Genomic DNA, 23,758 nt, shown 5'->3' on the forward strand with positions numbered 1-23,758 from the left:
TTCCGGTTCAAATAATCATCAAGTTTTAAGTGCTAAAGTGGATGACAAACATCAAATTTGGTTGTGGTGTAGTCAATTGGGACATCCATCATTCAGTTATATGAAGCATCTATTTCCTTCTTTGTTTCGCACTTGTAGTGATTCAGAGTTCAAGTGTGAAACATGTGTCATGGCTAAAAGTCATCGTGCTTCCTTTCCCATAAGTAATTCTAAAGCTATTTTGCCATTTGATTTAATACATTATGATGTGTGGGGTCCGGCGAATGTTACTTCTAATGGATTTCGTTGGTTTATTACTTTTGTTTGTACCATACTTGACCAATCCCGAAACTACTGAGCACCGGTCAACGTTATACCGTCAAGAACCCAGAAGAGTTTCCCTCCAACCAGGAGGCCAATCACAACGCGACACGTATCGACATCAGAAGCCAATTATAGCGCGACACGTGTCAACATCAGAAGTCAATCACAAAACGACACGTGTTAATGTCAGAATGAAACTAAAAACTCTCTTCTATAAATAGAGATCATTTTTTCACAATATTTTCTAATGTCATTTGTACTAAATCATTCACTAGTACTCACTAAAGGAGAGCTTGAACCTATGTACTTGTGTAAATCCTTCACAATTAATGAGAACTCCTCTACTCCGTGGACGTAGCCAATCTGGGTGAACCACGTACATCTTGTGTTTGCTTTTCTGTTCCTATCCATTTACATACTTATCCACACTAGTGACCGAAGCAATTTAGCTAAGGTCACAAACTTAACAATTTCTGTTGTACCAAAGTCCCCATTGATTTTGTGCATCAACATTTGGCACCGTCTGTGGGAACGACACTTATTCCCACTCTCTTCAGCTTTGTCAAGCTGGTTTCCACCATTCGTACACTCTCTTTTGACCAGGCATCCTTCTCCAACATGGGGAGTGAAGGAAGCCACAACACACAGAATGACACCCCTCTTGCACCTAGTTCGAAGCAACGAAAGAAGGAAGGAAAGAGGGTTGCTCTTCAAGCTAAAGTCGATGAGCTAGAAGCTCAAAACAACAAGATAGCAATGAAGAATGAGGTCCTCCAAAAACAGTATGAGAAGCTCTTTGAGACGCTCCATGAAATTATGCGTATTCAAACACGCGAGCTTGTTGCCCCTGTGGACATCAACCATCATCTGGGTGCCCCCCAACACGGAGGGTCACCTTCCCTCGACATGGGTATCCTTGATGACGAGCGAGCTAATCATCAAAACATTGATCAACATGAGATTTCTCTTAACCCAGCTGCTTCGACTCGAAACAGGAGAAGTGGAGGAAGACACCTCATTGCAGAAGGGTTGGAAGGATCGAAAGCCTTTATCGTGACTATCGAGACTTCCTAAAGCAACGTCGAGAGAATCCCCTCCGCATATGCTTGAAGATCAATGACCCAAGGGTTTCTGAAAGACTCGGTCCTCTTCCACGACCCAAGCCAGCTGCCAATCTAGGGAAGGAACGACATGTCCTAGAGGAACATGAAGGTACATGGGACTCTGAGGTATTCCGACAGACTTGCCCTAGAAGTCAGTACGACAAGTCCAAGGAAATATCACACGCCCTTGCTCAAACTTTTCTACTTCTAAGAGGCGATGGAGACTTACGAAAGAAAATTCTAGTGGTACATGACTCCACTCAAGACCCCCTTGTCCTACAGCTCATTGAGGAAGTAAACAAGTTAAAGGCCGAGATACCTGACTGGAACCAACCCAGGCCTGGCCATCTCACAAGGAAGATCCTTGACACCCCCTTCAAGCGAAGACAAAACAAAAACTTGGTTTACAACTCTATACTGGAAGAGATGACCCAATTGAACACCTTAACCTCTTTGAGTCCACCATGGCATATCGGATGCACACCGATGAAGAGCGATGTCTTCTCTTCCCCTCCACCCTCTCTGGTGGAGCTTTAAACTGGTATTGCCGTTTTCCACCTGAGACAGTAGACTCATTTGAGGAACTGAGGAAATTATTTGTCTCTCAACACATATTCCAGACCGATCGCTTGCATTCTACAGATGACTTGTACACTATTCGCCAAAAGCTGGACGAGTCATTACGAGAGTATGCTGGTCATTTCAGCCATGAGTATTCTTACTGCGCTGAGGCAGATAACAAGACCGCCCTCAAGACCTTCACGGCAGGCCTACGTGATTGTTTCTTCAAGTACATGATCAATGCCAACACTTGGAAGACTTACTCTGAGGTGATGGCACAGGCTTACAACCATGCCTCCGCCAAGGCAATGACATATCAAGGGACCCACAACCACCCCTTATCAGCAAGTAAGGAGTGAAAGCCAGATCCAACCAAATGAGAAGACCTTGACCTTCCAAATGGCAGCGATGCCTCCCCCTACCTTACTTAATACTTTGCCAAGTCAACAGACATATCAATCTCAGGGTAAAAGGAAAGATTTACATCCTCACCAGTCTCATTTTAGTAAAAAGAGTAAGGGACACTACCGCGATAACCAAGGGTATCGCCATGATAATCCCCGACCCCAGGCAGTCAACACAGTGGGTCAAGCACGTGTCAGGACAGCCCCTACCCCGAGGTATGAGGCATACACACCTTTGAACGCCACATGTGTGGCCATTTACCCCAGCATAGCACACTTGATACCGAAGCTAAAGCCGAGGCACCCGGATTACAAGCCCACGAAGAACACGGGCACGTTTTGCTGCTACCACGAGCATAACGGTCATGACGGCGAGAAGTGTATCACCCTTCGTGATCATATTGAAGCTTTGGCACGTGAAGGAAAAATTGATCAATTCCTCATTCACCCTCAAAGGGGTAACCGTAACCAACGCCAGGTAAATGTGATATATTCCATAAATGGTGGCACACCCATATCTAAATCTTCCAACAGGGCCATGAAAAATAACGAACGAGCTTTTAGGTCTGGCGACCAAGTGTTTCACGTGGAAGACATCAAGGGAGGTAAGTATCAAAAGCCTAACTGGGATCCAATATGTTTCTACCCTGAGGAAGAAAGAGGTATCATCTACCCTCACAACGACCCACTGATCGTGGAAGCTTACATAGCCAACTTTGAAGTACGACGAATCCTGGTAGACACGGGGGCTTCGGTCAATATCATGTTTGCTGAAGCTTTCAAGGCACTTAATGTAGTTGATTACTTGCTCGACCGCTCGATTTCCCCTTTGATAAGCTTCTCCAGTGATATCGTGCAACCTTTGAGGAGCATACACTTACCTTTCACCATTGGTACATGTCCTTACACAGCTACCATTACCATTAACTTCCTGGTGGTTGATTGCCCAACGACATACAATGTCATATTCGAACACACAGGCATCAATGATCTCAAGGCCATGGTATCCACACACATGTTGTTGATGAAATTTCCAACCCCTATGGCAATGGTTACATCAGAGGAGATCAACTTAGCACACGATCATGTTACAACACTTCGGTCAAGCAACAGCACCTGTATATGCCCAAGGAAACCCTTTCTATACATGACCAAGTCATAAAGACCAGCCCAGACGAAGCCAACTTGGATCTTCACGGTGGCAACAGTTAACCCGACGATCCTCGAAATGACTTTTTCACCTAGCAAGCACAACCCATTGAAGAGTTGGAAAAGGTCTCTATCTCAAAAGATTATCCAGATCGCATGGTGAAGATTGGTACCACCTTGTCAGCACCCATTCAGTTGGCATTGATCTCTTTTTTGCAAGAACATTAAGGTCTTCACCTGGTCATACGAGGACATGCCAGGCATCTCTCCTGATATAATCTGTCATCGCTTAAGTATTGACCCTAAGACCAAGCAGTGAGACAGAAGTGAAGATCTTATGACGCTGAACGGTACAAGGCAATGAAGGCAGAAGTTGAAAAACTCAAAGGCATAGGCTTCGTCCGCGAAGTCAATTATCCAACGTGGGTAGCAAATGTTGTCTTTGTTAAGAAGAATCCGACCAAGGAAAGTCTCCTGTTCCAAAAGGTCTTGTGGAGAATGTGTGTCGATTACACCGACCTAAACAAATGATGCCCGAATGATAGCTTTCCTCTTCCTCTCATAGACAGACTTATAGACTCTACGGCAGGATGTGAACTCCTGAGCTTCATGGATGCTTACTCAGGATACAACCAAATCCTCATGAACCCTTCAGACCAATAACACATAGCCTTCACTACTGACAGGAGACTATATTGCTATAAAGTCATGCCCTTCAGCCTAAAGAATGTAGGAGCGACTTATCAGAGACTGATCAATTCAATGTTCGCCGAACATATTGGGAAGAGCGTGGAAGTGTACGTTGATGATATGCTAGTCAAGAGCAAACATGCTGACCAACACATCACCAACTAATCTGAAACTTTCACCATTTTGAAGAAGTATCGAATGAGGTTGAACCCCAACAAATGTGCCTTTGGCGTAGGCTCTGGCAAATTCTTAGGCTTCATGATAAGACAACGAGGCATTAAGGCTAATCCCAAGAAGATCAAAGCAATCCTCGACATGAAGGAACCAATAACTTTAAAAGACATCCAGAGCCTTATTGGCAAGGTGGCATCTCTAAGGCCACAGACAGATGTGCTTCTTTCTTCAAAGCACTTAAGGGAATTAAGAAGTACATTACATGGACTGATGAATGTGCTGAGGCATTTAAGAATCTCAAAGACTACATGAGTAAAGCCTCTTTGCTCTCCAAACCTGAGGTTGGTGACATTCTCATTATCTATCTGTCGGTATCGGCTTCAGCAGTAAGTTCCGTCCTCATTCGAAATGATGGTAATGTCGAACGACCTGTCTACTACGCTAGTAAAGCCTTACAAGATGCGGAGACACGATACTCCAACATTAAGAAATTGGCTCTGGCATTGGTCATGTCTGCTCGAAAACTTCGCCCTTACTTCCAAGCACACTCCATCATCGTGCTTACAAATCATCCTCTTCAACAAATACTCCAAAGTCCTGACACTTCCGGGCGAATAATCAAATGGGCGATAGCATTGGGTGAGTTTGACATCTCCTACCAACCAAAGCCAGCTGAGAAGGGCCAAGCAGTGGCAGACTTCATCGCCGACTTCACATATCATGTTGACATGGAGTCTATATGTTGATGGCTCGTACAACCAACAGGGTTGTGGAGCATGACTAGTCCTTATGACCCCTGACAAAGTGGCGATAGAGTATGCTCTTCGTTTCAAATTCAAGGCGTCGAACAATGAGGCTGAATATGAAGCCCTCCTAGCAGGCTTACGTTTGGCCAAACACCTTGGGGTTAAACGAATTGATATCTTCAGTGACTCCCAATTGGTGGTTAACCAGGTCACCAACAACTTTGACGCTAAGGATAGCTCAATGGCAGCATATCTAGCACTGTTACTCAAGCATTTCCACTACCAGATTACCCAAATTCCTCGAGCGGCAAACAGTCATGCAGATGCTTTGGCTCGTCTCGCCTCAGCGGTGGAAGACAAGATTAAGAGAAAAATTCAGGTTGAATTGTTAGCAGCACTAAGCACCATAGTTGCGAAAGTGTGCAACTTACAACAAGGAGATAGTTGGATTACCCCGATTTATAGATTCCTTGCTCATGGCACCCTTCCAAATGACAAAGTCCAAGCTAAGCAGATTCGATACAAGGCTACCCGTTACTTGATCATTAATGACCAACTCTACAAACGGGGTTTTAACCTACCATACCTAAGATGCCTTACGCCCATAGAGGCGAAAACTGTCCTTCGGGAAATACATGAAGGAGTCTGCGGAGATCATGCTGGATCTCGATCCCTAGCACACAAGGCTTTTCGCCAAAGATATTACTCGCCAACACTCCACCAAGATGTCATCAGGATATCCCGCTCATGTGATAAGTGTCAACGTTACGTAACTATTCCTTACTCTCATCCCGAGCCGCTCACTCCTATGATCAGCCCTTGGCCCTTCGCCCAATGGGGACTTGATTTGATCGGCCCAATGCTTGCGGGGAAGAGCAAGGTTCGTTATGCAATGCGATAGTCATTAACAACGGGCGACAGTTCGACAATAATAAGTTCAGGATGTTCTGCTCTAAGTTCAACATTAACTTATGTTTTGCCTCCCCAGCTCATCCCCAGTCTAATGGACAAGTTGAAGCCATCAACAACATAATCAAGCGAACTTTGAAAACCAGCTTGGACAAGGCTAAATGTTGTTGGCCAGAATTTGTACCCCAAGTTCTTTGGTTATACCGCACTTCGTATCGGACATCAACAGGAGAAACCACATTCTCACTTGCCTTTGGTACATAAGCAGTTGTCCCAGTTGAGCTTGAGCAAGCAACGTTCCGAGTCCAGAACTACGTGCAAAGCGAAAATGACAAACAACTTACCCTCAACTTAGATCTAGTCGAGGAACACAGAAACCAGGCTCACTTGAGGAATGTCGCCTACAAGCAGCGCATCTCCAACTACTATGACTCAAGTGTCAAACCTTGTTCTTTCAAAGTGGGGGACTGGGTATTGAAGAAAAGATTACTCTACGAAAGAGTCCCGAGTGAATGAACACTTAGTCCAAACTGGGATGGACCGTTTGAAGTTGTTGGCATCAGTCGCCCTGGCTCTTACAAGCTTAGAAGCTCCGATGACAAGACCTTTGACCATCCATGGAACGTTAATCACTTGAAGTACTATTACAAGTAAACTCACATTGTACAAGTGTTAAGCTCCAGCCGTTCGGCATCCTATGTAACGAAGACTATTTGGCATGAATTCAATAAAGATGAGATTTAGACAACTCGATCCTAATCCTCTTACATTCCTAACAATGAAACACTCGGGTTCAAAGCTTCAACATGAATGCTTCTAACATGAAACAAAGTCTAAGTATATGTCAACAAGACTATACAAATAAACGAACAGCTTCATAGTATATTCATTCAATCATACATTCCAACACATTCATACATAAGCCAACTGTGCTTTGAAAGGGTTCAACATATTTTGTGTCATTTGACACTTACTATAATGTGCCTAGACACCTTGCCCTTATTCTCACCAACCAAGTGATGAAATGTACAACCCGTACTTCATTCATGCCACCAACCAGGTGATGAATTGTACAACCCGTACTCTCCTTCATGCCACCAACTAAGTGATGAAATGTACAACTCGTACTCTAATATCATTTGGCAACTTGCCATTCATGCCACCAACCAGGTGATGAAATGTACAACCCGTACTCTAATATCATTTGGCAACTTGCCACTCATGCTACCAACCAGGTGAAGAAGGAACTCATCTTCATGCCACCAACCAAGTGATAAAATGTACAACCTGTACTCTCCTTTATGCCACCAACCAGGTGATGAAATGCACAACCCGTACTCTAATATCATTTGGCAACTTACCATTCATGCCACCAACCAGGGGAAGAAAGAACTCACCTTCGTACCACCAACCAAGTAATGAAAGCACATCACCATTCATTCCACCTACCAGAAGACGAGTGGTACAACTTGTACATGTGAACTCCTAGCATTCACAAATAATCAAAAACCCTCAAGCTTGATAACTCAACCAAGGGAGCACTTATGCCCAACAAGAGTTATAGTCACCAACAAAGTCTTATTGCAAGCCAACAACAACTTCAGTGCATGGCATACGAAGATCAAGCTATTCAGCCCTGTTGCATCTGCTTCAAACATTTCCCCTCTGTAACAATGCGAACACTACAACTCGTAGAAAGCTTCACACACTCTTGACTAAGACAGTGTGAAGTAAAACTAATTTATGATGCCAATAAGAGCTTCATCAATGGAGGGCAACCACAATTATCAAAAGCTTCACACACTCTTGATCAAGACAGTGTGAAGCAAAACCAATTTATGGTGCCAACAAGAGCTTCATCAAAGGAGTTCAACAACAATTCTCAAAAGCTTCATACACTCTTTATCAAGATAGTGTGAAGCAAAACCAATTTATGGTGCCAACAAGAGCTTCATCAATGGAAGGCAACCACAATTCTCAAAAGCTTCACACACTCTTGATCAAGACAGTGTGAAGCAAAACCAATTTATGGTGCCAACAAGAGCTTTATCAAAGGAGTTCAACCACAATTCTCAAAAGCTTCACACACTCTTGATCAAGACAGTGTGAAGCAAAACCAATTTATGGTGCCAACAAGAGCTTCATCAATAGAGGGCAACCATAATTTTCAAAAGCTTCACACACTCTTGATCAAGACAGTGTGAAGCAAAACCAATTTATGGTGCCAACAAAAGCTTCACCAAAGGAGTTCAACCACAATTCTCAAAAGCTTCACACACTCTTGATCAAGATAGTCTGAAGCAAAACCAATTTATGGTGCCAACAAAAGCTTCATCAATGGAGGACAATTACAATTCTCAAACCTTCAAAGCAAATTCAATTTATATGGTTCATCTAAACCTTCGACTACTACAAGGTGTGGCTTGCATCACAATCTCTTGCTCAACAGTGTGGAAGAAAAATTTGTATATGTTGCCTCTCCCACATTTTCAAATTTCTAGTTTCCCAAAAAAAAAGGGGGGGAAATTCAACAAAGTTTCATCAATGGAGGACAACTACAAATTCTCAAAAGCTTCACACTATCTTGATCAAGATAGTGTGAAGCAAAATCAATTCATGGTACCAACAAAAACTTCAACTCCAAAGCTTCATCTACAAAGCTTCAACTCCAAAGTTTCACCTACAAAACTTCAACTCCAAAGCTTTACCAACAAAAGCTTCATCAATGGAGGACAACTACAAATTCTCAAAAACTTCATACTATCTTGATCAAGATAGTGAGAAGCAAAATCAATTCATGGTACCCAACAAAAGCTTCAACTTCAAAGCTTCACTTACAAAGCTTCAACTCCAAAGCTTCACCTATAAAAGCTTCAACACAAAAACTTCACCCACAAAAGCTTGACCCACAAAAGCTTGACCCACAAAAGCTTCACCGACAAAAGCTTGACCCACAAAAGCTTCACTCACAAAAGCTTGACCCACAAAAGCTTGACCCACAAAAGCTTGACCCACAAAAACTTGACCTACAAAAGCCAACTCATCAGACCGTTTGGAAAGTAATATGTTATCTTTGGGAATGAGAAGGTTCCTGGCCACCACCACAGCGGTCATATCATTCTTCATCACAGAGTCCCCAACAGTATGAGGACCAGTAGGGGATAAGAATGATGGGCGCCATATGTTGTCTTGAGAAGGCATGGCTGCCTCTTCACCAAAGTTCAAGTCAAAACGACGGTCGGATGAGTCAGACATTCTTAGAAATGATGAAGGAGAAATGAGTCGCAATAAATCTCTAAAGTAAGGGGAAAATTCCTACAAGCAATAACTCTCTGAATTTACTCTTTGCACACAATTGATGCCCTTATAAAAGAAAGGGCAACAGGGCCATTAGTTCAAAAATCGAAGAGGCATCACTCTCCGGATTCCGAAGAGGCACCAGTCTCTGAATTTCTAAGAGACACCACTTTCCACACACAACATCAGCTCATCGAGTACCATAGATAACTTTGCCAAAGATCTCTGACAAAGTTTAGACACATAAATTTTGAAGGTCCAGCTACCCTATTATTACCCACAAGGGTAAAGGAACAGCACCACTGCTTGATAACTAGAAATGCCTAACCTTTACTCACATTCGAGAAAACACCCCCAACAAGATTACTTGCTCAAAAATCAAAGAGGAACCATTCTCCAAATCTCGAGAGCCAAACTCCCAATAGGATTACTTTCTAAAAAATCGAAGAGACACTACTCTCCGAATCTCAAGAGTCAAACTCATAACAGGATTTCTTTCTCAAAAATCGAAGAGGCACCATTCTCTGAATCTCGAGAGCCAGATACCCGACAGGATTACTTGTTTGAAAACCGAAGAGGCACCGCTCTTTGAACTTCGAGAGCCAAATTTCCTTGGATAAAGCTTGTCTGTAATCTTCACACGCAATATCAGCTTTCCAGATACCACAGACCACTTTTTCAAAGCACTCTGACAAAGTTAAAACATGTGAAGCTTGCAGCTCCCACTACATTGCTATGACTAAGAAGGGTAAATGAATAGCATTATTACTTGCTTAAAAATCGAAGAGGCACCGCCCTCCGAATCTCGAGAGTCAGACTCCCAACAGGATTACTTTCTCAAAAATCGAAGAGGCACCGCTCTCCGAATCTCAAGAGCCAGACTCCCATCGCTTTCTCAAAAATCGAAGAGGCACCGCTCTCCGAATCTCGAGAGCCAGATCCCCAAAAGGATTGCTTGTTCGAAAACCGAAAAGGCATCGCTCTCCAAACTTTGACAGCCAGATTTCCTTGGATAAAGCTTGTTTGCAATCTTCACATGCAACATCAGTTTTCCAGATACCACATACCACTTTTTCAAAGTGCTCTGACAAAGTTAAAACACATGAAGCTTACAGCTCCTACTACATTGTTACGACCAAGAAGGGTAAAGGAATAGCATTACTACTTGTTGTTAGGGAGACTCATATATATGTCGACCTCCATCCTCCACGAATAGGAAAACTTGCAAAAATGCTCAACCCTTCCTCATATCTGAGAGGGCACTCCCAACGAAGCCTCTCGAAATACTCAGCTTTCTCCCCCCCCCCCCCAATAATACCTATGCAAACCAACCACACCAGAGCAAGAGTATCTCATACCATCAGGGTCAAAAGCAAGAGTATCCCATATCATGCTTTTTCCCTGTGTTTTCCTTTGCCCTTGTTCTTACCTACAAGACAAGGAGAAAGAGAGCAATCAGTCAACATTTAGAATCAAGCTTTTAGTCAGGAACTGACTACCTGGAACCCCTTGCCTGATTACTTATCTGACATTGCTCTCGAGTACTCATCTTCAACATCTTATGCTTCCAGAAAAGATGCCACATCTACCTGAGGAACAGATAGGGCAAGTGAGAAAGATACAAGGAAGCATGTGGAGACAAGCGCAACAGAACACGTGCCGATTCATCTATTACTTCATCAACAGCAAAAGTATCTCATATCATCAAGGTCGAACGCACTCTTGATTTGATGGACTTGTTTTGACCCTCAAATTCTTGAGTTGGCCTTATACTTTAAAGGAAACCAGAAAACCCTCCAGCCCAGTTCAAGAATAAGCATGTGGAAAGTTACTTCTTCAAAAGTAAAAGTATCTCATATCATCTCTTCTCCATTTGCTTCTCCTTATCCTTGTTGCTGTTTACGACACAATGAGAAGGAGAACAATCAACCGGAAGCCGAAGTCGAACCTCGGATCCAGGTTGCTTCCAGAAAAGATGCCACATCTACCTGAGGAACAGATAGGGCAAGTGAGAAGGATACAAGGAAGCATGTGGAGACAAGCACAACAGAACACGTGCCGATTCATCTATTACTTCGTCAACAGCAAAAGTATCTCATATCATCAAGGTCGAACGCACTCTTGATTTGATGGACTTGTTTTGACCCTCAAATTCTTGAGTCGGCCTTATACTCTGAAGGAAACCAGAAAACCCTCCAGCCCAGTTCAAGAATAAGCATGTGGAAAGTTACTTCTTCAAAAGCAAAAGTATCTCATATCATCTCTTCTCCATTTGCTTCTCCTTATCCTTGTTGCTGTTTACGACACAAGGAGAAGGAGAACAATCAACCGGAAGCCGAAGTCGAACCTCGTATCCAGGTTGCTTGCTTAGAAGTCTGATTGATTACCTTTGTTTGTACCATACTTGACCAATCCCGAAACTACCGAGCACCGGCCAACGTTATACTGTCAAGGACCCAGAAGAGTTCCCCTCCGACCAGGAGGCCAATCACTACTCGACACGTGTCAAGATTAGAAGCCAATCAGAGCGCAGCACGTGTCAACATCAAGAACCAATCATAACATGACACATGTCAATGTGACAAAGCTACAAGTTTTTCTATAAATAGGGGTCATTCCCCCACAATATTTCCTAATGCCATTTTGTATTAAATCATTCACAAGAACTCACTAAATTGAGAGCTTGATCCTTTGTACTTGTGTAAGCCCTTCACTACTAATAAGAACTCCTCTACTCCGTGGACGTAGCCAATCTGGGTGAACCACGTACATCCTGTGTTTGCTTCTCTGTCTCTATTCATTTACGTACTTATCCTCACTAGTGATTGAAGCAACCAAGCAACCAAGCGAAGGTCACAAAACCTGACACTTTCTGTTGTACCAAAGTCTTCGCTGATTTTGTGCATCAACATTTGGCGCCGTCTGTGGGAAACGACACTTATTCCTACTCTCTTCAGCTGTGTCAAGCTGGTTTCTATCATTCGTACACTTTCTTTTGATCAGGCATCCCTCTCCAACATGGGAAGCGAAGGAAGCCACAGCACACAGAATGACACCCCCCTTGCACATAGTGCGAAACAACGAAAGAAGGAAGGAAAACGAGTTCTTCTTCAAGCTAAAGTCGATGAGTTGGAAGCTCAGAACAACAAGATAGCAATGAGGAATGAGGTCCTCCAGGAGCAATATGAGAAGCTCTTCGAGACACTCCACAAAGCTAGGCAAGCTCAGACACGCGAGCTTGTTGCCCCCGTGGGAGAGCTTGTTGCCCCCGTGGAAGTCAACCATCAACTGGGTGCCCTCCAACATGGAGGGTCACATGCATTCGACATAGATATCCCTGATGGGGAACAGATTACCCCTCGACTTGATAATCAACATGAGGCTTCTCTTAACCCAGTTGCTTCGACCCGAACCATGAGAAGTGGAGGGAGACACCTCTTTGCTGAAGGGGCAGAAGGATCGAAAGCCGTCTTTCGCGATTGTCGGGATTTCCTGAAGCAACGTCGAGAGAATTCCATCCATATAAGCTCAAAGATCAATGACCCAAGGATTTCTGAGCGACTCGGTCCCCTGCCACGGCCCAAGCCGGCCACCAATTTGGGGAAGGGGCAACAAGTCCTAGAGAGACATGAGGGTACAGGGGACTCAGAGGTGTTCCGACAGACATACCCTGGAAGCCAGTACAGCGAGTCCAGGGAAAAATCACATGCCCTTGATCAAACCTTCCTAATTCCAATAGGAGATGGAGATTTACGAAAGAAAGCTCCAGTGACACATAACTCCGCTCAGGACCCCCTTGTCCTACAACTTCTTGAGGAAGTAAACAAGTTGAAGGCTGAACGTCAGGCTGAAATACCTGACTGGAACCAACCCAGGCCTGGCCCTCTTACAAGGAGGATCCTCAACACCCCCCTTCAAGCAAAGACAAAGCAAAAGCTTGGCTTGCAACTTTATACTGGAAAAGAGGACCCGATTGAGCACCTTAACCTCTTTGAGTCCACCATGGCATACCGGATGCACACCGACGAAGAGCGATGTCTTCTCTTCCCCTCCACCCTCTCTAGTGGAGCTCTAAATTGGTATTGTCGTCTTACACCTGAGACGGTAGACTCATTTGAGGAATTGAGGAAACTATTTGTTTCCCAACACATTTTCCAAACCGATCGCTTGCACTCTGCAGATGACTTGTACACTATCCGCCAGAAGCCAGACGAGTCATTACGTATGTATGCTGGCCGCTTCAGCCATGAATACTCCCGGTGTGCCGAGGCAGACGACAAGACTGCCCTCAAAGCCTTCACGGCAGGCCTACGTGATTGTTTCTTTAAATACATGATCAATGCCAATACTTGGAAGACTTACTCTGAGGTGATGGCGCAGGCTTATAACCATGCCTCCGCCGAGGCAAAGACATATCAGGAGAAACCCCCTACAACCATCCTTTATCAACAAGTGGGAGGTGGAAGCCAGACTCACCTAAATGAGAAGACCTCGACTTTCCAAACAGCAGTGGCACCTCCCCATGCCTTGCATAATGCTTCACCGAATCAACAGACATATCAATTTCAAGGCAAGAGGAAGGATTTCCATCCTCACCACTCTCCTTTCAGTAAAAAGAGTAAGGGACACTATCCCGATAACCAAGGGTATCGCCACAATAACGCTCGCCCCCAGGCAGTCAATGCAGTGGGTCAAACCCGCGTCAAGATACCCCCTACCCCAAGGTATGAGACATACACGCCCTTGAATGCCACATGCGCGGCCATTTACCCCAGCATAGCTCACCTGATACCAAAGCCAAAGCCGAGGCACCCAGATTACACGCCCCCGAATAACGCGGGCATGTTTTGTTGCTACCATGAGCATAACGGCCATGATAGCGAGAAATGTATCATCCTCCGTGATCGTATTGAAGCTTTGGCACGAGAAGGAAAAATTGATCAATTCCTCCTTCACCCTCAAAGGGATAACCGTAACCAACGCCAGGTGAATGTCATATATTCCATAAGCGGCGGCACACCCATATCTGAATCTTCCAATAGGGCCATGAAAAACAGTGAACGAATTCTGAGGCCTGGTCACCAAGTGTTTCACGTGGAAGACATCAGGGGAGGGAAGTATCAAAAGCCTAACTGGGATCCGATATGTTTCTACCCTGAGGAAGAAAGAGGCATCATCTACCCTCATAACGACCCATTGATCGTGGAGGCTCACATAGCCAACTTTGATGTTCGACGAATCCTCGTAGACACAGGGGCTTCGGTCAATATCATGTTTGCCGAAGCTTTCAGGGCACTCAGTGTAGCTGAACACTTGCTCGATCGCTCGATTTCTCCTCTGATAAGCTTCTCCGGTGATATCGTGCAACCCTTAGGGAGCATACATTTACCCTTTACTATTGGTACAGGCCCTTACACGGCTACCATTACCACTAACTTCCTAGTGGTTGACTGCCCAACGGCATACAATGTCATATTTGGGCGCACAGGCATCAATGATCTCAAGGCTATGGTATCCACGCATATGCTGTTGATGAAATTTCCAACCCCCCATGGCAACGGCTACATCAGAGGAGATCAGCTTAGTGCACGATCATGTTACAACACTTCAGTTAAGCAACAACACTTGCCCGGACCCAAGGAAACCCTGTCTGTACATGACCAAGTCACAAAGACCAGCCTAGATGAAGCGAACTTGGATCTTCCTGATAGCAACAATCAACCCGATGATCCTCGAGATGACTCTTTCACCCAGCAAGCCCAACCTGCTGAAGAGTTGGAGAAGGTACCTATCTCAAGAGATTATCCAGATCGCATGGTGAAGATTGGCACCACATTGTCACCACCCCTTCGGTTAGCATTGATATCTTTTTTGAAAGAGAACACTGAAGTCTTCGCCTGGTCATACGAGGACATGCCAGGCATCTCTCCCGATGTCATCTGTCATCGTTTGAGTATTGACCCCAAGATCAAGCCGGTGAGACAGAAGCGAAGATCTTATGACGCTGAACGATACGAGGCAATGAAAGCAGAAGTTGAAAAACTCAAAGGCATAGGCTTTGTCCGCGAAGTCAATTACCCGACATGGGTAGCAAATGTGGTCCTTGTTAAGAAAAATCCGACCAAAGAAAGTCTTTTGCTTCAAAAGGTCTTGTGGAGAATGTGTGTTGACTACACCGACCTAAACAAAGGGTGTCCGAAAGATAGCTTCCCTCTTCCTCTTATTGACAGACTTATAGACTCTACGGCCGGGTGTGAACTCCTGAGCTTCATGGATGCTTACTCAGGATACAACCAAATCCTCATGAACCCTTCGGATCAAGAACACACAGCCTTCACTACCGACAGAGGACTATACTGCTATAAAGTCATGCCTTTCGGCCTAAAGAATGCAGGAGCGACTTATCAGAGACTAGTCAACTCAATGTTCGCCGAGCAGATTGGGAAGAGCATGGAAGTTTACGTTGATGATATGTTAGTCAAGAGCAAACATGCTGACCAACACATCACCAACCTATCTGAAACTTTCACTATTTTGAAGAGGTATCGAATGAGGTTAAACCCCAACAAATGTGCCTTCGGCGTAGGCTCTGGCAAATTCTTAGGTTTCATGATTAGCCAACGAGGCATTGAAGCTAATCCCGAGAAGATCAAAGCAATCCTCGACATGAAGGAACCGGTAACTTCAAAGGACATCCAGAGCCTTACTGGCAAGGTGGCAGCCTTAACCAGGTTCATTTCTAAGGCCACAGACAAATGTGCTCCCTTTTTTAAAGCACTTAAGGGAAGTAGGAAGTACATTACATGGACTGATGAATGTGCCGAGGCATTCAAAAACCTCAAGGAGTACATGAGTAAAGCCCCTCTACTCTCCAAGCCCGAGGTAGAAGACATTCTCATTATCTACCTATCAGTATCAGCTTCAGCCGTAAGTTCCGTTCTCATTCGAAAGGATGGGAATATTGAGCGACCTGTCTACTACGCTAGCAAAGCCTTACAAGATGCGGAGACACTGTACTCTAACATTGAGAAATTGGCTCTGGCATTGGTCATGTCTGCTCGAAAACTCCGCCCTTACTTCCAAGCGCACTCCATCACCGTGCTTACCAATTATCCTCTTCGACAGATACTCCAAAGTCCTGACACTTCAGGGCGAATGATCAAATGGGCAATAGCGTTGGGTGAGTTTGACATCTCCTACCAACCAAAGCCAGCTGAGAAGGGCCAAGCAGTGGCAGACTTCATTGCCGACTTCACATATCCGGTTGACATTGCTTCTACACCTGAAGCAGTGGCTTCATTACCCCCGGAAGCTCAGAAGATAGAACCAACAACCCCAGCATGGAGTCTGTATGTTGATGGCTCATCCAACCAACAGGGCTGTGGAGCGGGACTAGTCTTGACTACACCCGACAAAGTAGCAATGGAGTATGCTCTTCGTTTCAAATTCAAGGCATCAAATAATGAGGCCGAGTATGAAGCCCTTCTAGCAGGATTACGTTTGGCCAAACACCTCGGGGTTAAACAAATTGATATTTTCAGTGACTCCCAATTGGTGGTCAACCAGGTTACCAACAACTTTGATGCTAAGGACAGCTCCATGGCAGCATATCTTGCGCAAACACAACTTTTGCTCAAGCACTTCCACTACCAGATCACCCAAGTTCCTCGAGCGGCAAACAGTCATGCAGACGCCCTGGCTCGCCTCGCCTCGGCTGTGGAAGACAAGATTGGAAGAAAAATTCATGTCGAACTGTTGGCAACACCAAGCACCATGGCCGCAGAAGTATGCAACTTACAACAGGGGGATAGTTGGATCACCCCGATCTATAATTTCCTTGCTCATGGCACCCTCCCAAATGATAAAGTCCAGGCTAAGCAAATTCGATACAAGTCTACCCGCTACCTGATCATCAATGATCAACTCTATAAGCGAGGTTTTAGCCTGCCATACTTAAGGTGTCTTACGCCTGCCGAGGCGGAAATCGTCCTTCGGGAAATACATGAGGGAGTCTGTGGAGATCATGCTGGATCTCGGTCCCTAGCACACAAGACTTTTCGCCAAGGATATTACTGGCCAACACTCCACCAGGATGCCATCAAAGTATCCCGCTCATGTGACAAATGTCAACGATATGCGGCTATTCCTCATTCCCCTCCAGAGCCTCTTACTCCTATGATCAGCCCTTGGCCCTTCGCCCAGTGGGGACTTGATTTGATCGGCCCAATGCCGGCAGGGAAGGGCAAAGTCTGTTACGCAGTCGTTGCAGTGGACTACTTCACAAAGTGGGCCGAAGTAGAACCCTTGGCAACCATTACTGAGGCAAAGATAGAAGACTTCGTGTGGAAGAACATCCTTTGTAGATTCGGCATTCCCAATGCGATAGTCACTGACAATGGGCGACAGTTCGACAACAAGAAGTTCAGGTTGTTCTGCTCTAAGTTCAACATCAACTTATGCTTTGCCTCTCCAGCTCATCCCCAGTCTAATGGACAAGTTGAGGCCATCAACAAAATAATCAAGCGCACTTTGAAAACCAGCTTGGACAAAGCTAAAGGCTGTTGGCCAGAATTTGTACCCCAAGTTCTTTGGTCATATCGCACTTCATATCGGACTTCAACAGGAGAAACTCCATTCTCACTTGCCTTTGGCACAGAGGCGGTTGTCCCTGTTAAGCTCGAGCAAGCAACATTCCGAGTCCAGAACTACATTCAAAGTGAAAATGACAAACAACTCACCCTCAACTTGGATTTAGTCGAGGAACACAGAAACCAAGCTCACTTGAGGAATGTCGCCTACAAGCAGCGCATCTCCAACTATTATGACTCTAGGGTCAAGCCTCGTTCTTTCAAAATAGGAGACTGGGTCTTAAAGAAAAGATTACTCTGCGACAGAGTCCCGAGTGAAGGCACACTTAGTCCAAACTGGGATGGACCGTATGAAGTCATTGGCATCAGTCGCCCTGGCTCTTACACACTTAGAAGCTCCGATGGCAAGACCCTTGGCCATCCATGGAACGCTGATCACTTGAAGTACTACTACAAATAGACTCACGATGTACAAGTGTTGAGCTATAGCCGTTTGGCATCCTATGTAATGAAGGCCATTTGGCAATGAATTCAATAAAGAGATAATTTAGCCAACTCAGCCCTCACTCTTTTACATTCATAGCCAACTCAGCCCTCACTCTTCTCAATCAGAAAGCAATCCGTCTTCCACAGTCACTACAAAACAAGCAAATGAAGACCGTGTCAAGCGCCAAAAAAAAAAAAAAAAAAAAAAAAAACAGCTTCATCCAAAAAGCTTCACCCGAAAAGCTTCACCTCCAAAGCTTCACCTAAAAAGCTTCACCCGAAAAGCTTCACCTCCAAAGCTTCACCCACAAAGCTTCACCTAAAAAGCTTCACCCACAAAGCTTCATCTAAAAAGCTTCACCCGAAAAGCTTCACTTAAAAAAGCTTCACCTACAAAGCTTCACCTAAAAAATCTTCACCTAGAAAGCTCCCTCTACATACTTTCACCATCAAAGCTTCACCCACAAAGCTTCACCCACAAAGCTTCACCTAAAAAGCTTCACCCAAAAAGCTTCACCATCAAAGCTTCACCTAAAATGCTTCACCCAAAAAGCTTCACCTAAAAAGCTTCACCCAAAAAGCTTCACCTAAAAAGCTTCACCCAAAAAGCTTCACCCGAAAAGCTTCACCTAAAAAGCTTCACCCAAAAAGCTTCACCCGAAAAGCTTCACCTAAAAAGCTTCACCCACAAAGCTTCACCTAAAAAGCTTCACCCAACAAGCTTCACCCGAAAAGCTTCACCTCCAAAGCTTCACCCACAAAGCTTCAACACCAAAGCTTCACCTACAAAGCTTCAACACAAAACCTTGCTCCAAATAAACAAATTTTGTTCACAAAACCCAAGATGCCCTTGAACTTGTACAAAAACACTTGGGTAAACATAAACATTTTTTGTTTTACACCCACAAGGGCCCAAAATTTTCCTTCTTACTTATTCACTTATATATGTTCTCAAACATATTATAATAGATCCAACAACAAGCCAAAGTCCCAAATTTCATAATGGACAAAAGTACAAGCAATTCATCAATAATGAAGGTGCTACAAAAATTGGAATCTGCCCCAAAATAGAAATCCAACCCAGGAGACTTTTTCTCTCTCTCCCTCTTCCGCCTCCTTTCATCTATCAAATTTCTGCAACCTCTGCTCTTCTCCAATGGAGCTGAATTTTGGACACCCTATAGTTCTTGAGCATATGAACAACTTTCAAGAAGGAACCATTTCTGTTTGAGCGACGGAAATTAAAGTGTTGAAGCTCCAAACATGATAGTCGGCTTCTTGCAGATTTCGAAGCTGTTGTGATGTTTCGAAGATCTGGAAATATTTAACCGTTAGTTCATCCTGAATTTTTGATATGTTATGAAAGAGTCGATGAGGAACAACTTCAATGAAGAAAGCATACCGATCTGAACAAGAGAAAATGGAGTTTCGAAGCTCACAACAAATCTGACGGGTTGACAGACAAATAATAACCAGTCATTCATCATACCTGAATTTCTTGAGTTATACAGCTCCGAGGGATCTCAAATTTGGATATGTTGTAGTTCACAAGCTGAGGAACAACTTCAATGAAGAAAGCATACCGATCTGAACAAGAGAAAATGGAGTTTCGAAGCTCACAACAAATCTGACGGGTTGACAGAAAAATAATAACCAGTCATTCATCATACCTGAGTTTCTTGAGTTATACAGCTCCGAGGGATCTCAAATTTGGATATGTTGTAGTTCACAAGCTGAGGAACAACTTCAATGAAGAAAGCATACCGATCTGAACAAGAGAAAATGGAGTTTCGAAGCTCACAACAAATCTGACGGGTTGACAGAAAAATAATAACCAGTCATTCATCATACCTGAGTTTCTTGAGTTATACAGCTCCGAGGGATCTCAAATTTGGATATGTTGTAGTTCACAAGCTGAGGAACAACTTCAATGAAGAAAGCATGCTGATCTGAGCAAGAGAAAATAGAGTTTCAAAGCTCACAACAAATCTGACGGGTTGACAGACAAATGATAAACAGTCACTCATCATACCTGGATTTCTGGAGTTGTACTGCTCCGATGGCTCTCCAATTTGGATATGTTGTAGTTAAGGAATTAACGAACAACTTTCATGAAGACAACTTTGTGATTCGACCTACAGATGATGGTGTTATGTTGAAAAACAATTCCGGTTGTTAGGGGAAATGAAAAACAATTCCACCAAAGAAACATCATTATGATGTTTCATCATTATGGTGTTTTCATCATTATGATGCTTTCATCATTGTGATGCTTCCATCATTGTGATGCTTCCATATGATGTTAATGCACCAACGGTTACACCTTCTGCAATTCCACTTATTCGGGCCTAGCAACCTTCATAAACAAAATCTATGAAGAAAAAGTCCGGGGCTACCACTTAGAAAACAAAAGAATGAAGTTTTGGTACTTACGACATGGACTATTAGCAAGACACCTCATTCGTCAACTCCCTCGACTAGAGACTTGGGGGACTCCCACCATATGCTACTACGCCTTGGTACTCAAAAGTTCGTGACTACTCAGTGACTTGGATTTTTCAAGTCTCCAACCGAGAAGTTTTCCTCACTCGGGAAATTAAGGGAACACTACCTCAAACTACATGCTTTACTCACAAAGCTTCAACAATACAGGTTTCAACAAAAGCAAAAATTCAAAGAACTTTATGAAGAAGGCTTTGGTGTATTTAACACAATATGTTGAAATGAAGCAAAGCTTATTTATTAATATTTTCGATAAGCCACAAATATGTACATATACATGAGTCAAAATAAACAAACAAAAGGGAGCCTTCACAAAGGTTGCTTAGGGGAAGTCTCAGCAGTCGGTAGAGCCCCAGAAAGAGAAAGCACCGGAGGGTGGTTATCCGGAGCCTCAGTACTTGACAAAACCCCAGAAGGAGGAGGCATTGGAGGTTCATCATTTGAAGCTTCATTACCAGGTACAGCCCCAGAGGACGAAGGCAATAAATGCCTTTGGAACAAACCCACAAACCGCTGATGATCAAGTAAAACCTTACCATCAGATTCCTTCATCTGGTCAAGCTTCCTCTTCATGTTTGTAGCATAGTCATGGGCGAGCCGGTGCAACTGCTTATTCTCATGCTTGAGCCCTCTAATCTCCTGTTTGAGACTCATCACTTCAGCAGCCAATGATTCAACTTGGCGGGTTCTAGCAAATAGGCGTTGGGCCATATTAGACACAGAACCTGCACACTGAACACTAAGAGCCAGAGAGTCCTTAACAGCCAACTCATCAGACCGTTTGGAAAGTAGTCTGTTATCTTTGGGAGTGAGAAGGTTCCTGGCCACCACTGCAGCGGTCATATCATTCTTCATCACAGAATCCCCAACGGTAAGAGGACCAGTAGGGGATATGAAGGATGGGCGCCATATGTTGTCTGGAGAAGGCATGGCTGTCTCTTCTCCAAGGTTCAAGTCAAAACGACGGTCGGAGGGTCCAGACATTTTCAAATGTGTTGAAGAAGGAAGAGGTCAGACAAATCAAGATCTTAGAAGTGCAAGAAATGAGCTTCTACTGGTAGAGATTCAAGTGTGCTGTGGAACTTAATGCCAGCCTCTATAAAAATCTGCACTCGACGGAGCTTCAGAAATCGAAGAGGCGTTTGCTTTCTCAAAAGCTGGACTGCTCAGAGACCACGAGGGCCGATCTCAGAAATCGAAGAGGTGTTTGCTTTCTCAAAAGCTGGGCTGCTCAGAGACCACGAGGGCCGATCTCAGAAATCGAAGAAGCACCTGCTTTTTCAGCCTCGTCAGCACCTGTCACATGCACAATCAGCTTTGCGGAAATTACGGGCACTCTGTCGAAGATTTCTGGTGAAGTAGAAAGCACGTGAATCTTACTGATCAATCACCGCTCTCCATATGCACCATCAACTCCTCGGGTACCACATATAACTTTGTCAAAGATTTCTGACAAAGTTTAGGCACGAGAATTTCGAAGTTCCAGCTACCCTACTATTACCCATAAGGGTAAAGGAACAGCACCACTGCTTGACAACTGGAAAGTCCCTATGTGTGTCGACCTCCGTGTTTTGCGGCAAGACAGGTTGGCAAGAACGTCCAACCTTTACTCACATTCGAGAAAAGACTCCCAACATAATTACTTTCTCAAAAACCGGAGTAGCACCGCTTTCCGAATCTCGAGAGTCAGATCCTCGACGGGATTGCTTGTTCGAAAACCGAAGAGGCACAACTCTCAGAACTTCGAGAGCCAGATTTCCTTAGATAAAGCTTGTCTGTAATCTCCACACGTAATATCAGCTTTCCAGATACCACATACCACTTTTTCAAAGTGCTCTGACAAAATTAAAACACGTGAAGCTGGCAGCTCCCACTACATTGCTGTGACCAAGAAGGGTAAAGGAATAGCATTACTACTTGTTATTGGGAAATCCCTATATACATTGACCTCCCTCCTCAACGGACAGGCAAACCTGCAAAAATGCTCAACCCTTTCTCGCATTCGAAAAGGCACCCTCAACATAACCTCTCGAAATACTCAGCTTTATTTCCCCCCGATAATACCTCAGCAAATAAGCCACACCAAGAACAAGAGTATCTCATATCATCAGGGTCGAAAGCAAGAGTATCCCATATAATGCTTTCTCCCTGTCTTTGTCTTTGTCCTTGTCCACACCTGCAGGACAAGGAGAAAGAGAGCAGTCAGTCGGAACCTGAAATCAAACCTCCAATTTGGAACTGACTGCCTGGAGCCTTTGCCTGGTTGCTTACTTAGCATTGCTCTCGAGTACTCATCCTCAACTGCTGTCAAGGTCACGAATTCCACCGGCAAATACCTCATGACAGTTGATCAGATATTGGCTCTTTACATTGAAGCTGCCAAGCGTGGATGAGTCACTATGAAGGAATGTTCTGAAGGACCATTTAAATGCAAAGGTTGCACACCACTTCTGCCATGCAAAAGATTGAAGCAGAAGGTTCAACGGTGAGCTGAAACAGATCACTACAGCACGACACCTTTCCATACCACATTCATTATTCCGTCAACAGCAAAAGTATCCCATATCATCAAGGTCGAACGTACTCTAGATTTGATGGACTTGTTTTGACCCTCAAATTTTTAAGTCGGCCTTATACTCTGAAGGGCACCAGAACACCCTCCAGCACAGTTCAAGAATAAGCCTGTGGAAAGTTACTTCTTCAAAAGCAAAAGTATCTCATATCATCTCTTATCCATTTGCTTCTCCTTATCCTGGCAGTTGAATGAGAGACAAGGAGAATGAGAACAATCAACCGGAAGCCGACGTCAAACCTCTGATCCTGGGTTGCTTACTTGGAAGTTTGAC

At 44.2% G+C, this 23,758-nt stretch overlaps 1 long non-coding RNA gene across 1 annotated transcript; it reads right to left on the reverse strand.

Moving 5' to 3' along the window:
* Nucleotides 1-18,323: 18,323 nt before the first annotated feature.
* LOC126611588 (uncharacterized) lies at nucleotides 18,324-20,001 on the reverse strand. The gene is made up of 3 exons (XR_007618906.1): nucleotides 19,900-20,001; nucleotides 18,998-19,724; nucleotides 18,324-18,941 (listed from the first exon to the last, which is right to left on the reverse strand). It is a non-coding gene; the product is annotated as an uncharacterized LOC126611588 (long non-coding RNA).
* Between the last annotated feature and the right edge of the window lie 3,757 nt (nucleotides 20,002-23,758).

Source organism: Malus sylvestris, chromosome 2 (genome assembly GCF_916048215.2).
Source record: "Malus sylvestris chromosome 2, drMalSylv7.2, whole genome shotgun sequence".
In the NCBI taxonomy this organism is placed as follows: domain Eukaryota; kingdom Viridiplantae; phylum Streptophyta; class Magnoliopsida; order Rosales; family Rosaceae; genus Malus; species Malus sylvestris.